The following is a 15,471-nucleotide window of genomic DNA, read 5'->3' on the forward strand; positions in this document are numbered from 1 at the left end:
AGGGTGTACAAGAATACAAAAATACATAACTTGGAAAACATTTGTAGGTATTGAGATAGTCTTTAGGGGTGTTTTCTGTCATATGGGCGGCCAGCAGTGTCTTGTCTTGGCGTAGTGCAAGAGTCTCTTTTCTTTTGAAAAAAGTGTTTGCAAAGTCGATTTGCAGTCTGTGGTCTTTTGCTGTTGGACTTGTTAATGTCCTTTTCAGAGTTTCGATTGAAGGGGAGACGGGCCGCTGTAACAACGGTGCCCATTTGGCTATATTGAAGGTGTGTGGGATAAGAGCTCTGCGCTGTAGGTTAGCTTGGAAAAAACATATTGTGTTTTTGGAGAGTTTATGTGTTTTCTGTTTAGGGGTACACTCTATACCTTTCACTGCATGCACAACTTTCTAATGAGGTACTGTAGATAGATACTGGCGTTTTTAGGGAATGGTCAGTTTAAGTTGGGCAGCATTATCATGTCAGTATTTTGGTCCCCCATCTCCTTGCTGCGGAGGGTAGAGTAGTTTCCTCTGTGGGCTGGTTCTGTTAAATATATGTGTGTGTGTGTGTGTTATTTTACCTGTATGATGGCGTCATTTTGATCTGCAAGGGCTGAGTGCGATGTGAGGGGAAGTGAATTGTTTTCATTTTTTATTGGATTTGTGATGTTCTGATTGTCATGTGCATGTCCCTCTGATCTCTGATGGTGGCATGTAATGATGTTCTCCCTAATGGAGTTGGATGTTTTGACTACGCCCTTTTTCCGGAAACTTCGCATTTTGTGCTACCTTTGGGCTTCTTCCGGGGCATCTCCATGCACCTAGTGTCAGGCACTGCAATGGTCATCTATGGAACCCCTCTCCTTCCTGTTGCCCCCCTCACCTTGGGATCCAGGATGCTTTTGTCTACTGCCCTCAGCAGGAATCAGGGACTCCCTACTTTGTAACACTTTACTTCCACTGCTCTGGTGGTGCTTGACCTGTTAAGGCATACTTTGGATGTATTTGGAAGCATTTAGGGGAGAGGAGGATACAGAATGTCCTGCTTACGATGGGAGTTAGGTGCCTGGTTGAGATTTGTGTTGCTGAGAGTAACAAACTGAAACGGCTGATTGCTCAGGTGAATTTCCCTATTCACTTAGTGCCGAATTTGTGCATGGACTACGTAGTTTTGTGGGGTATCTTAACACCCCAAGTGCACGGGAAACATGGCTTCCGACACCAGAGGGTCACCTCGTTTTGGAAATAAAAAGGGGGCCTCCGTTTGGTGGAAACCCTGGGGCTGGTGAGACTTACATAGCTCGCCCAAGGCTGGACTTGGACTGCTGGACCTGGGTGCCAGTTTTTATTTACTGGTCTGGTTAGACCTTCCTAATGCTGTGTAATTAGTCTTTATTGCTGTGGTGAATTTTCTGGAGTGCGTATGAACTCGTTTTGTCATATTGGGGATTTGGATTTACTGTGTATTTGTATTTTGCGGTTGTGCTAAGGCATTGCCACCCCAGGCAGTCACCACTCTATGCCGTGGCACTGTTCCCTGCTGGGCTGAGCTCCATGCTGGCTGTTGTGTTTTCTGGATGCTCGGCCAACCACCCTGCCCCTGTTAAGGCGGTGTGGCTGTAGCCTGATATTCTTGAGGCTGATTGTACGACGCAATTGTGTTGCTCTGGGTTTGGTTTTAGGGGATCAATAGTCTGTGGGGGCAGTCCTGGGACTATTCCTTTCTGCTTCTGATATGTTTAGAGGTGGCATCGGCTGGCCATGTGACTCATTCTATGACAATGGTCGCACTCTCTGAGGTTGGGCTGTAGCCAGCTAGGACTAGGTATATATCCCCTGGGATCCTGAGGCGGAGCTCCCTCAAAGACTGGTGCCATTGTACCTGCGCTGTTGGACCAATTTGGTGGTGTCTCTCTGGGCCTGCTCCTGCTTTTCCCTGTCCTTCTCCTATCTTTTCCGGTAGTAATATAATATGTGGGCCTGTATTTCCCGCCAAGGTTTGGTGTCTAGCCCCGCTACTACTACCACTGCTCAAATTTCTTTCATATTTCACTATACTAATTCGCCACTAATTCTTTATGGGTTCCGGAGTAGCATGCTGCTCACCGAAAAAGTGCTTAAACACCTCATCAGGGGTAGTAAGCTCTATATAAATGCAAACCTTTTCCCTCTTCTATCCCTCCACTATCCTTCTCAATACAAATAACTGACTAACATATCCACCACTCAAATTACTTTCATATTTCACTATACTTCTTCACCACTAATCCTTTATGGGTTCCAGAGTAGCGTGCTGCTTGCCGAAAAAGCTCTTTGATATATTGTCAGGGGTAGTAAGTGCTATATAAATGCAATTACAATACAGTACAATACACCATCTAGTCTGGGCTGTATCTCAGCGGGCAGTCCCTTTTTGAGGATGTTGTAGAACAATGCAACCTGGGGACCCTTGCCGGTCCACGGCTGTCCTATCTCTTGTCCCCATTGTTCCCTCATTCTATCTAGAAAGTTAGTCATGGTCTCCCCAGGATTTATTCTTTCTGCCATCAATCCATCTACGTCTGGGCGGTCAGGAATATCTCCCACAGGGCCATACATATCTGGTGTCTAAATAAGTTAAATGAGGCGGAGCTCCCTCAAAGACTGGTGTCATTGTACCTGCGCTGTTGGACCAATTTGGTGGTGTCTCTCTGGGCCTGCTCCTGCTTTTCCCTGTCCTTCTCCTATCTTTTCCGGTAGTAATATAATATGTGGGCCTGTATTTACCGCCAAGGTTTGGTGTCTAGCCCCCCTACTACTACCACTGCTCAAATTTCTTTCATATTTCACTATACTAATTAACAAACTCGAATCATTGTTGTTGAATTCACCCAAGATGACTGTTAAAGAAAAATCCACTCCATAGACAGCAGGATATGAGGTAAGCTGTTTTATTGAGCCCCATCAGGCAATGGACCGGTTCCCTCCGGGCCAGTAGTCAGGTGTCCAGTACAGAACGTTCGTTGTACAAAACCATACAGTGGAATGATACGAGCTTTTTATTGTGTGCACATAGAACATATTTACCGACAGTCTCATTATTGTGCGTACAGTTGTCATAGCGTATATCGACATTGTTTTTGCTGGTACTGACATTGTTTTGAGTCCACAGTCTATGGTGTACATCAACATTGCATTTATTGGTATTGCCACTGCTGTGCTTGCATATATCATGGCGTGTGGTGTCAATAACGCTGGATATCCTATTAGCCACGCCTGCCCAGAAGGACCCCAGCCAAGGACATTCCCATTTCGTGTGAATCAAAGAGCCCCATAGTAGGCAGCCCCTCAAGCAACTTTTAGAGGGGCATCTGTTCATGGCAAAAAGTTGTGTTCATGTAATGTATGACCTGGACATGATTTTGAGTTGTACCAACCTAAAGTTCACTTGGATTGCTACCTTCCCAGGGTAATGACATACCTCTCAACGCTCGTCATCCTCAAGTCTACTTAGGTCTCCCTCCCACCGGTCTCCACTGGTATCTAAGGGATTGGAGCACCGAGGTGCTGTTCACTAGCAAAATATTGTACGATGCTGATGTGATGTGTCTGTGTAGAGGGGAGCAAAGCATCCTGAACTCTCTGGGGCTCTCCTCTAGGATCTCCACAACCTGGTTCAGACATCCCTTTACAAGGTGCTGGAACTGGACGAACTGCAGGTGTTGGCTCCCCTCAAGTTCATATTCCGCCTGGAGTGTCTCAAAGGGGATCATTATACTCTCGTATCCTCTAGCTTTGACATCCCTAGGAGATCCCATTTGGGACTTCCCTATACACCACGAAGTGGTGCCCATGCATCAGATTCTCATAGGGGAGTTCCCAGCATAAGGACACCATGCCATTCGATATGTGCTGTGGCCTTCCTTCAAGCCTTGACCACCAAGGCTGTGGGAGAAGGGTACTGCGTCAGATGCCTTCTCCCATATAGCTGTCACACGTAGCTCCCCGACACATTTGTTCTTCGGTTCAAAACCAGTGAGTGGTCCCTCTTCTCCAGAAATGACCAATTATTTATTTATTTATAAGTTTTATATAGCACGAACGTGACCCAAGTGGGTATCAGATCGCTTTACATACGGTTTGAATAAGACATAGGAACACTGCTCAAGGAGTCAAATCAATGTACAAGTAGGTCAATGTGCAACAATAACAAACAAGACATAATGGGGGAACATAGGGAGAAGGCTAGGGTGAAAAGAAAATTAGGGCAATATACATCAAGAACAAGAGGGACATTATGGCAGGCGACAGTAGGTAGCAAAAAAATGACATGTAATAGTTTAGATAGCAAGAGAGTCTCAAGGTAAGAGGAGCAAAGCTTCTAGATCAGCGCATTGTTCATTAGTAGGGCTTTCACTTCCCTTTTGAAGGCAAATGTGGATGGAATCAGCCTTGTCTCCACTGGAAGGGCGGTCCAGATTCTCAGAGCAATGCCTGAGAATGTACGATTGTAGGTTTTAAGCTTACTGAATTTCTTTGGCTTGAGCAGCAAGGTGCCAGTGCTCCTTGTGGACTGGGAGCCCCCAGAAAGTTCCAGCTTAATCATTGACAACAACTAACTGTGTTGCCCAATAGTAAAGATGGAGATCTGGGAAGACAATACCCCCATTGAAGACCTTTCTAGTCAGAACTGACTGTGCTGTTCTGGGGGCTCCTCCATCCCACACTAACAGTCTTGTTGTGGCTGCCACTTGCCTGAAGAAGCTATACAGGACCTCAAACATAGTTCTGAAGAGCATTTAGAAATGTTGGCAGGTATATCACTTTATAGAGCGCTGCTTGCCCTAGCAGTGACAGTGGCAGATTGTGCCACTGACCCACATCCTTCTCATGCTCCCTCCCTTCATTTGTTGCTAAAGAAAGGCTGGGGTTTGCATGTAACAAATAAGCTAAGGTCCCGAAACCCTTCCCCTTCAACCAGAACCAGACAGCTCCAGCCATGTCTGGGCCCCCATCCCACAGGCAGATAAAGACAAGATGTATCACAGTTGATATGTAGCCCCAAATAGGAGCTGAAAACCCCAAAGATCTGCAATAATCTGTCAGTAGAATCCTCTGGATCGGCCAGATATAGGAAGAGTCTATGTCCTCCCAGTCATGATCCCACCGAAGGACACAAGCCAGGGCGTCTCTACGGATCAAGCATGCCACCGGCTCCAAAGTGATCATGAAGAGGAGCGGGGAGAGTGGGCCGCACTGTCTTGTTCCCCTCTCCAATGCAAACTCCGCCAAGAGTGTATTATTGAACTTGACATGAGCCGTAGGGTCAGTATACAGCGGACGAACCAATAAATCAATCAATCAATCAATATACTTATAAAGCGCACTACTCACCCGTTAGGGTCTCGAGGCGCTGGGGAGAGGGGATGCTACTGGACGAAAAGCGATGTTTTGAGGCGTTTCCTGAAAGTTAGGAGGTCCTGGGTCTGGCGTAGCTGGAGTGGTAGAGAGTTCCAGGTTTTGGCGGCAAGGTGTGAGAAGGATCTTCCTCCGGCGGTGGTGCGGCAGATGCGGGGTATGGTGGCGAGAGCATGGTTGGTGGAGCGGAGATGGCGTGTGGGAGCGTGGAAGGAAAGTCTGCCGTTGAGGTAGGCTGGACCGGTGTTGTAGAGAACCTTGTGTGCGTGGGTCAGGAGCTTGAAGGTGATCCTTATCGGTATGGGTAGCCAGTGTAGGTCTCTGAGGTGGTGGGAGATGTGGTTGCAGCGTGGGACGTCAAGGATGAGGCGTGCAGATGCGTTCTGGATACGTTGTAGCTTGGTTTGTAGCTTGGCCGTTGTTCCTGCATATAGGGCGTTGTCATAATCCAATCTGCTGCTGACCATGGCGTGGGTGACGGTTTTCCTGGTCTCGACGGGGATCCACTTGAAGATCTTGCGGAGCATGCGGAGAATGTTGTAGCAGGAGGAGGAGATTGCGTTGACCTGCTGAGTCATGTTGAGAGTGGAGTCCAAGATGAAGCCCAGGTTGCGAGCGTGGGTGGTGGGTGAGGGTGCAGTGCCTAGGGAGTTGGGCCACCAGGAGTCGTTCCATGCTGAGGGGTTGGAGCCGAAGATGACGATCTCTGTTTTATCGGTGTTTAGCTTGAGGCGGCTTGATTACATCCAGTTAGAGATGGTGTGTAGTCCGTTGTGTAGGTTGTTTTTGGCAGTAGTGGGGTCTTTCGTGAGGGAGAGGATCAGCTGGGTGCCGTCTGCGTATGATACTATGTTGATGTGGTGTGTCCGAGCGATGTTGGTGAGAGGAGCCATGTAGACATTGAAGAGCATTGGGCTGAGGGACGCCACAGATGATCTTGGAGGCCTCAGACAGGAATGGCGGAAGGCGGACTCTCTGGGTTCTGCCGGTGAGAAATGATGAGATCCAGTTGAGAGCCTTGTCGCGGTTTCCGGCATTGTGGAGTCGTGTGCGGAGGGTGTGATGGCATACCATGTCGAATGCGGCAGAGAGGTCCAGCAGGATGAGTGCTGTGGTTTCTCCTTTGTCGAGCATGATCCTTATGTCGTCTGTGGCAGCGATGAGTGCGGTCTCGGTGCTATGATTTTTTCGGAATCCGGATTGGGAGGTGTCGAGCACCTTGCTGTCTTCTAGGAAGCGGGAGAGCTGGGTGTTGACGACTTTTTCGATGACCTTGGCCGGGAAGGGGAGGAGGGAGATCGGGCGGTAGTTCTTCGGGTCGTCTGGGTCCACCTTGGGCTTCTTCAGTATTGCGTTGACTTCTGCGTGTTTCCAGATTTCCGGGAAGGTGGCTGACTCAAAGAAGCTGTTGATGGTGTTGCAAAGGTGGGGAGCGATGATGTTGCTAACTTTATTGAAAATGTGGTGAGGGCAGGGGTCTGATGGGGATCCGGAGTGGATGGAGGCCATGGTGTGAGTGATGTCTTCTTCGTTGACGAGGGTCCAGGTGTGGAGGAGGTTGGTGTTGCTCGGGGCGTCGGGTTTGTGGGTGTCTGCGGTCTGTTTGGGACTGAAGCTGTTGTGAATTTCTTCTATCTTGCGGTGGAAGTGGTTAGCGAGGGAGTTGCAGAGCTCTTGTGACAGAGGGGGTTCGTTGGAGCAGGTCCTGGGGTTTGAGAGTTCTTTGACGATGCCGAAGATTTCTTTATTGTTGTGGGCATTGTTGTCTAGGCAGTTTTGGAAGTGGGTTCTTTTGGCGGTGCGGATCAGTTGGTGCGGCTTGCGGATGGACTCTTTGAGTGCGATGTGGTTGGGTTCGGTGGGATCCATGCACCAGGCCTTCTCTCTTTTGTGGTGTTCTCGTTTGGAGTTCTGTAGATCAGGGGTGAAGCAGCTGGCCTTGGCGCTGTGCAGGGTGTTTGAGGACTTTTTGAGCGGCGCAAGGGTGTTGGCGCAGTCTGTTAACCAGCGATGCAGGTCGGTGGCGACTGTGTTGGGGTCCGAGGTTCCTGGTGGTGGGGTCTGGGCGAGGGTGGAGATCAGTTGTTCTGTTGAGACTTTGCTCCAGTTGTGTCGGGGGGGTTGTGTGCGGTGGTGGTGAGTAGGTGTTTTCTGGTAGGAGAAGTGGATGCAGTGATGGTCTGTCTAGTCGTGTTCGGTGGTGTGGCTGAAGGAGATGTGGCTGTTGGCAGCGAAGATGGGGTCGAGTGTGTGGCCTGCGGTGTGAGTGGGCAAAGTGACGAGTTGTTTGAAGCCGAGGTTAGCGAGGTTGTCCAGCAGGTGGTTGGTGTTGACGTCGTTGTTGTTTTCTAGGTGGAAGTTTAGATTGCCGAGGAGGATGTAATCCGCTGAGGCGAGGGCCTGGGCGCTGACGATGTCGGCGATGGTGTCGCAGAATTGTGCTCGGGGGCCTGGGGGTCTGTAGATCAGTGTTCCTTTGAGGGTGGTGTTGGCGTTGACGTAGATGTTGAAGTGGAGGTGTTCGGCGGAGTTGAGGGTGTCGTGGGTGCTGGTCGAGATTTTGATGGTGCTTTTGTGGACTATGGCGATTTTTCCTCCTGGAGCTTGGAAGGATGAGCCAAAGCTGATTCTCTCTAAAAGGGCCATCAGCTATGACTATTCCAGCAGGTCAAACGCATTCTAGCCAGTTCCCATCTTCACCCCTCATAAGATAAGCATCCAAAGAGGTATCTGAGACTGTGCCTAATAGACCTGTATGGCATGAACCCAGAGTCCAGAAACTCTATGGTATGAATCACCAACAGCAGGTGGTTGACCAAAACCTTTGCCACGACTTTTGTTTCTATATTAAGGAGAGAGATCGGCCTAAAGGCGGAGAACAAATCCTGGGGCTGCTGGTAATATCCCAAAAGATCGAGCCTCCACCAACACGGTGTGGATCGGTTTCACCACTTGCAACTTTACACATCTAAGAAAACTCTACTGCGAAACCGTTGGGGCCGGGCGATCCCTCCTCCTCTATTTGTGCAGTTGCTTCTGCAATTTCCCCCTCCTGCAATTCCCCCTCTAGTGACATTGCTACCCCCTTATCCAACTTCTAAATTTGGATATCCCAGAGGAAAGTGTTTAAATCCCCAGAGCACCCAACATCTCACTTCCAGTCATAGAGCTCTGCCAGGTGGTCTGCAAAAGCCCATGCGATTCCTATTACATCTCCTGCATGTATCCCTATTTTTGAGACCGACCTCAGGCCCTCCCATTTCCTTGCTACCCATGCCAACAGTTTTCCCGCCTTGTTTTCAACCTCATACAGTCTACGTTGTTGACCTAGAAACAGGGACCTGGCCTCCCAGAATGCTAAATTATGATATTCAGCCCTCGCTACCTCAATGCGGGCTGCCAGCTCCTTGCTGGGGTACGCTATCTACTGAGCCTCCCAGTCTAACAACTGCTCCACCTTCTCTCTACTGGCTCTCTCCCTCTCTTATTTTACCCACCATTAGGGTTATCAACCAACCACGTATTGCAGCTTTATAGGTCTCCCACATTGTGTCCCCCAATGACACCGAGCCCTCATTATCCTTGATATAGGTCTCCATGGCCTACTGCATGTACCTCTTGGAGGACCACTTCGTGGGGAACCAGGGTTCCAGTCTCCATCCTGGGCCTTTAAATTGCACTTTCCCCCCACTTTCACACTCAACAGAGAGTGGTCTGAAATCCCCTCAATAGGTATTGTACATTATTGCACCTGCCCAGTTGTTCCGCTGGGACGAGGTAGTAGTCTATAAGGGACAATGATGCAGTGCATTAGCTACATATGAAAATTGCCTCTGTATGAGATGCCCAGCCCGCCATGGGTCTTCCAATCATATCCCCCCCAGAAAAGACCACAATCTAGGAACATCTCTGGGGCTATTCACACCTTTTAATCTTTCTATCTAGTGCCCTTTCCAACACAAGGTTCAAATCCCCACCCACCGCCATGAGCGCCTTTGGGATTTCTGCAATCCATCTCGACATCTTGTCCAGGCCCTGGAGGCCCGGCGGGAAGTACCAGGTTACTACATACACCTTTTCACCCTGCCACACGCTCCCGTAGTCACCCACAACCCTACAGGTCGACCGATGCTCCATCACCTGGTATGGGAGGGATTTACGTGCTAGAATACTGGTGCACTATGAACCAGCTGTGAGTCCTGCTTGGCTAGTACCATTTATTTATTTATTTATGGTTTTTGTAGAGCACATACATTCATCCCCAGAGGGATATCACGGCGCTTATAACTACCATTAGATTTTCAGAGAATTCAGGCTGGACTCAGGGCTGCACTAGTCAGGGAAAAGCCAAGGTAGTCATCTTTTCTTCGAATATCCGGGGGGAGCAAACTCCAGTGGGTGGCTGCCAAAAAAGCAAAGGAGCGGCCACCCGCTCTTGCTTTCATGATCTTAATCACTTTAGCCAAGGTCAAACTGGATGATCTTAGCTGTCTTGTAGGCTGATAGACTTGAACCCTATTTCTCAGGGGCTGTGGGCCGTAGTTATGCAGAACCCTACGTGCATGACAGAGTAGTTTAAATTGAGTCCTCCTACGTACTAGCAGCCAGTGCAGTGATTTTAAGCGGGCTGTTGCAGAGTCGCGTCTGCCTTTATTGCAAATCAGTTTAGCAGCTGCATTATGGATTGTTTGGAGGCTTGTAAATAGATAGTCCGCCATACTCATGTCTAATGCATTTCCTGTAGTACAGTCTAATGATTATCAGAGCCTGGACAACCTCGCGGCGGCAGTCCATCAGAATTCATCTAAACAGCTTTCTAAGGAGTTTTAACAGTCCAAAGCAACAGCCACAGGCCGCCAACACCTGAGTTTTCATGGAGAGGGATTGATCTATAATGATACCAATATATGTTGCCGCTTTTTCCGGCACTGGAGCCGTGCCAAGTGAAGGAGGCCACCAGGAATCATTCCATACGTTTTCAGCACCACCAAACAGCAGGATTTCAGAACTTCTGCATTGAGTTTCATGCAGTGCGCTGACATCCAACCAGCAACCTCCAAGAGACAGACTGCTAGATCTGGCTTGGTATTGGACTGACCGTCACACAAGGAGATGATCAGCTGGGTGTCCTCAGCATATGAGCAAATGTCAAAGCCCCAGTTTTTGACCAGAGTGGTGAGTAGTGGGACATACACGGTAAATAGTGCAGGGCTCAGAGCAGACCCCTGGGGAGCTCCGTGTTTAGAGCTGTGGGGGTGCGATCTAAATTGGTCCAGCTGAACAGACTTGGATCTATTAGAAGGAAATGAGCCGAACCCTTGGAGTGCAGTAGAATAAAACCCTGATTCATGCAGCCTCTTCATCGGAAGCCCGTGGGAGACCAAATCGTACCATGTATCTACCTCTGCCCAGGAAGCCACAGTTGTTGCCCTTTAGGTAGGTTTCCTGCAACAAGATGATGTCTGGAGCGTGCCTGGCCACATGTTTCATCTCCATGCCTCGCTTGAATTTATCACCCATGCCATTCATGTTCCAAGTAAAGAGTGTGAGAAGGGTCCCTCCCAAACTATGGAGGTGGTGTGATCCTACTGTGTGTATTCCTGTTTCTTCTCTGCCCTAATGTCTGTGTATGTTTTGTACATGCGCCCCCTCCCAACCCTCTCCAAACTGCCCCTCCCAAACATTCCTAAACACCCTAGCCCCCCCTGTGTACTCGTGCGGTCAGAAAAGAAAAACCTCCCACCCCCCCATGCTCGAGGTACCTGTTGCCCACCCCCCAACATTGTATACATCCCTTCTTGTTTGTCCCACTTTTTAACCCCCCTTCCTGTACCTTGGGGGCATATCAACAACAACCGGCGATAATTATCGCTAAGCGCACTTAGCGCTAGGATAATTATCGCCGGCTAGCATTGATTTTTATCGCTGAGATAGCGTGCTATTAGCAACGCTAATCTCAATAGCGATAAAAATCCTCACGCTAAGTGGCTAACGTGAGATTATCGCTGGAAACCCAGCGATAATCTCACGTTACCTTGTTGATAGGGACAGAAAAACTTAGCCATGATAGCCTCCTTCCATAGGATATCATGGCTAAATCAGAAAAATACCAGACGTAAAAAAGCAGCGTTAACCGCGGTTGGCGCTGCTTTTTTTGTCTCTAACAGGGTTAGCGATATTCTTGATAATAGGAGAAATGTCGCTTAGCGACATTTCTCCTATTATTTTACTCTGGAATGCCCCCTTTGCATCTCATTAGAGATGCAAGGGGAAGCGTAGAGTAAAAGGGTGCTAACATGCAAATTTGCATGTTAGCACCCTGTTGTTGATAGGGTACTTGTTTTATCTCTGCTTTTTTGGCTTTTAAAGCCAAAAAAGCAGAGATAAAGCCCTTGTTAATATGCCCCTAAGTTGGGGGCATATTAAGAAGGGCCTTAACTCCACTTTTTTGGCTTTAAAAGCCAAAAAAGCGGACATAATATGATCGCCCTATCTACAAGGGGATGCTAACATGCATTAGCGCATGTTAGCAGCCTTTTCCCCGACGCCTCGCTCTGCATCTTTAATGAGACGCAAAGTGGGCGTCACTGGGCGTACCTCACACAGGGGGACTTGTGAAATAACGCTAAGTGCACATCGCGATATTTACATGGCGGCCCACAGCATTTTAGCAGATGTTAGTTTTTGTCGAAAACCGTGGTTTTCGCCAAAAACTAACGTCTGCTAAAATCCTGACTAGTGTATGTTTAACATGGGAGGTGGATTATTGTGTCACGACCACAGGGCCGTATCATCAAGCATATCGCCGTTTTTCAGGGAACATCACTAAAAACTAGTGATGTTCCCTGCAAACCGGCGATTTCCCCGCTATCGCTGGAATTTATATCGCCATTGCGCTATGCGTTGTTAATACAGCGCAAGCATGGCGATAAATTCCAGCGATAGCCGGTGTTAACAAAAACCGCGCTGAGCGCGGTCAGCGGTAATTAACGCTGACTCTTGTTGATATGCCCCTTGGTTCTTTCCAGTTCTCCCCTAACCTGTGTCTTGTACTTTAACGGGCCTTCTATGTCTGCCTACACCCTAGCTTTGTTACCCCTCTCCTATACCTCAAACCCACTACTTATGCACTATTACCACTACCCTTACATACACCCTAGCGCTAAAATGAACTTTCTTCAGGCTGGAGTCTTTGGTTTTCTCCAATTCGTTTTCTCTGAAACAAGTAGCGCTCACACAGCGCCAAGTCATTAGTGACATCCCAGAACGGACAAGCGCTACAATTGTGAACGTGCGAAGTGGCTGCCGCAAAAACACCCAGCAGACAGCGCCGTCTCTCCAGCAAGGGCCGCAGGGCCAGGGGACCGCTGTGTGACAGTGTCTGGGACTCAGACTCGCGTGTGCTTCACACTGCAGGCTGTGCTGGGATCTGTACCAGAGAGTGGAGCCCACGCTCCACGGCTGCCTGCCTACAAGACAGCCATTGTCTGCAAATTCCTCTGTGTATTCATCTTAGCAAAGAGACAAAATTATTTTTGTGTTTATTAGCAGGTATTAAATCCTAATTTATTTGATGCTGTGCAAACCAGAAGAAAGATTACTTTTATGTGCGGAAAATAGCAAAGCATTCATTGCTGTGGCCTCTATTAATACCAAATTCCACCTGAGTGTTTAAACTTGGATTTGATTACTAGCAGCTGGCTGCCCGCAGCCTTAAACAGTGATTCTGGGGCACCCCAGAAAATCCGGGTTAGGGTTCAAGTGTAAAGAGGGTGTATGTTGGGTGAACAAGAAGAGTTTATTATAACATTACAGTCCACTGCCAAAGGCAATAGGCCTGATCACAAGTTGGTCGGTATTTTTCAACTCGTGCGTAAACCCCTGTTTATGCTAGGGGTGGGCGGAATTTGCGAAAGTCACTTTCGCATATTATTGCAAAAATGTTAAAAATCTCCGCAAACACGCGGAAATATCGCGAAGATGCAGAAGTGTTTTTTCCCGCCCGTTCGCGGTATTTTCTGCGTGGTCGCGGCTCGCCAACTTACCCATGCGGTTGCTCGCGGGCGCGGCCATCTTGTTTTCACTTGTCTCGCGGTGCATGATCGCGAGAAGAAAGACGTGATCGCGCGACGAATGACATTACTGCGGGCGCGAACTGTCGCGAGACAGCGCAAATGGCTACCAACAATCCAACATCTCGTGGAGAACGCGACCGGATCGGGAAAACTTGTCGGCGAACGCGGGGATTCAGGTAAGGCGATCGCGCGCGCGCGAGAATGTATTTTTTTACAGCGCGAGCAAGAAACAAATTATCGCTAAGCTGCGGAATGCGGAAATTTTGACATCTTCGCGTTTTCCGCAATTTCCGCGAACGGAACGGAATTTTGGCCCAGGCCTAGTTTACGCACGGGTTAGATTTATGCATTGGTAGGTGTTTATCTCATCCGATAATTATAGCATTTGTTAAATACCTCAACCTTCTTCAATTTTCAGCAGGCCAAACCTACTGGAATTTCACAGGGAAAAGCCCTCTGCATATTGAGCACTAGATGGGCCGCTGCGTTCTGAACTCTCTGAAGCTTTGCCAGTCTGCCCTGTGAGATTCCTAGATAGAACACATTTCAGTAATCTAGCCTGGACATGACCAGTGCCTGGACTACTGGTTTCTGCTGATTTCCTGGTCGCCCCCAGTAGAAAGCCTAGAACGTTGCTCTGAATTTTTAGGATACTGAGGGGCATATCTACAAGGCGGTGATATAAAATTATCGGCGATTTTGCGGCCGTTTTCGGCCGAAAAGCGGCGATAATTTTATCCCTATATTAGCAAGGTAACGCTATTGCGTGAAACCTTGCCTTAGCGCCTGAATTCCTAATGCCCATCTTTGCATCTCTAATGAGATACAAAGTGGGCGTTCCTCCCCAGGATAATGGGAGAAATGTCGCTAAGCGACATTTCTCCTATTATTAAGCCTCACGCAAAGCAGCATAGCGACAAGAAAAGTAGCGATAACCTCTGTTATCGCTACTTTCCTGACGCCTGCTTTGAAACTGACTTAGCCATGATATCCTATCTAAGGTGGATATCATGGCTAAGTATGTGAGGCCCTATCAGCAAGCTATCGCCACACTTCGTGGGATTATCGCTGGGTTTCCAGCAATAATCTCACGTTTGGCAGTTAGCGCTAGGATTTTTATCACTTTTGAGATAAGCGTTGCTAATAGCACGCTATCTCAGTGATAAAAATCTACGCTAGCCGGCGATAATTATCCTAGCGCTAAGTGCGCTTAGTGATAATTATCACCGGTTGTTGCTGATATGCCCCCGAAATACCTTCCCACTAGGCAGGAAGTCTGACAATCAAAAGATAAGTCAGCCTCAAACCAGATCTGAGATTCTTCACTTGCTGCTTGGGAGTAGGTTCTGGCCCGAGTACTAAGGGTGGGTGGAATTAGCGAAAGTGCCTTTCGCAAAATATCGCGAAACGGCACAAAATCTCCGCGATCACGCGAAATTTCGCGTGATCGCGGAGATTTTGGTGTGCTGATTAATGCGTTACTGAATTTGACCTTCAACTCGGGCACCTGCTTTATTTATAATTGTAATTATATCTATAAGACTTACAAATATAAATAAAGCAAGTGCCCGAGTTGAAGGTCAAATAAAAGTGCTTCCTGTTGGGGTTTAATTTTTGTGACAGGAGCATCGTGACAGAATGAATCCTGCCCTGCATATTTACCCAAGAAGATGCCATCGTTTTGTGCAATACCTCTATTCAACTGGAGTACTTTCTACTGGCTAATCAGTAAGTGCAACCTCGTTGGGTAAATGTATGTGCTTTTCCTACACTACAGCTGCGTAAAGGGCCAGAAGAGTTGTCTACAGCGACCATGTGTATCTGTAACGTTGCCACCGTGCCAACGGGTGCCCGGGTCCCTCGAGTGACCTGTCCATCATAGTGGGGGAAAGGGCGGGAAGACGTTGCACACCACTGCTGTGTGGGGCGGGGCCAAACGGGCAGGGCTTCCATGCAGTTCACATGCCTCTTGTTTATAAAGGGCCAGAGACGGATCAGAGCAGCAGATGAGGAGAC

Source organism: Triturus cristatus, chromosome 3_1 (genome assembly GCF_964204655.1).
Source record: "Triturus cristatus chromosome 3_1, aTriCri1.1, whole genome shotgun sequence".
NCBI classification, from domain to species: domain Eukaryota; kingdom Metazoa; phylum Chordata; class Amphibia; order Caudata; family Salamandridae; genus Triturus; species Triturus cristatus.